The following is a 700-nucleotide window of genomic DNA, read 5'->3' on the forward strand; positions in this document are numbered from 1 at the left end:
CACTCCAAAGCTTACCAAAGTACAAGGGTTTGGCTATGGAAGAACCATATTTTCACTTAAAGGCTTATAACTCCATTTGAAATACTATTGGAGGTCAAGGTTTTTTTTCGGATTATGTAAAAATGGTGTTTTTCCCATTTTCTTTGGAACACAAAGCAAAGAGATGGTTTTATAAGTTGCCTTCCGCCTCAATTTACACTTGGGCAGAAATGCAACAGAGGTTTTTAGAAGAATTCTTCCCTGCTCAAAAGACTAATGATGCAAGACATAGTCTAAGAAGCTTCCAACAACAATCGGGTGAGATGCTTTATGAGGCATTCGAGAGGTTTAACATGATGATTAAAAATTGCCCTCATCATGGTATTGAGCTTTGGGAGTTATTAAATGCCTTTCATGAAGGGTTAAATTCGGAGGATGCTCACGATTCAATGTCCATCACTAACGATACTTTTGGTACAAATTTTAAGCAAGATGCTAGGGCATTTTTAGAATAAATGTCGGTTACTTCGAAGAGGAAGGCCCAATCATCTAGAAGAGCGAGGCCGGTTATTACAAGACCGCAAGTGCATGCTGTGGATGATAGGGGAGTTCAGACTACCAGTCAGGTATATGATGTTGTGCAAATTGTAATGAGTTGGGTCATGCGGATGAAAATTGTTTGTGAGTTCAAGAACAATTGTTTGGGAGTATCCTTGTGTTT

At 38.9% G+C, this 700-nt stretch overlaps 1 pseudogene; it reads right to left on the minus strand.

Moving 5' to 3' along the window:
* Positions 1 to 263: 263 nt before the first annotated feature.
* Positions 264 to 364, minus strand: LOC118487877 (annotated as a pseudogene).
* Between the last annotated feature and the right edge of the window lie 336 nt (positions 365 to 700).

This window comes from Helianthus annuus, chromosome 15, assembly GCF_002127325.2.
Source record: "Helianthus annuus cultivar XRQ/B chromosome 15, HanXRQr2.0-SUNRISE, whole genome shotgun sequence".
NCBI lineage: Eukaryota > Viridiplantae > Streptophyta > Magnoliopsida > Asterales > Asteraceae > Helianthus > Helianthus annuus.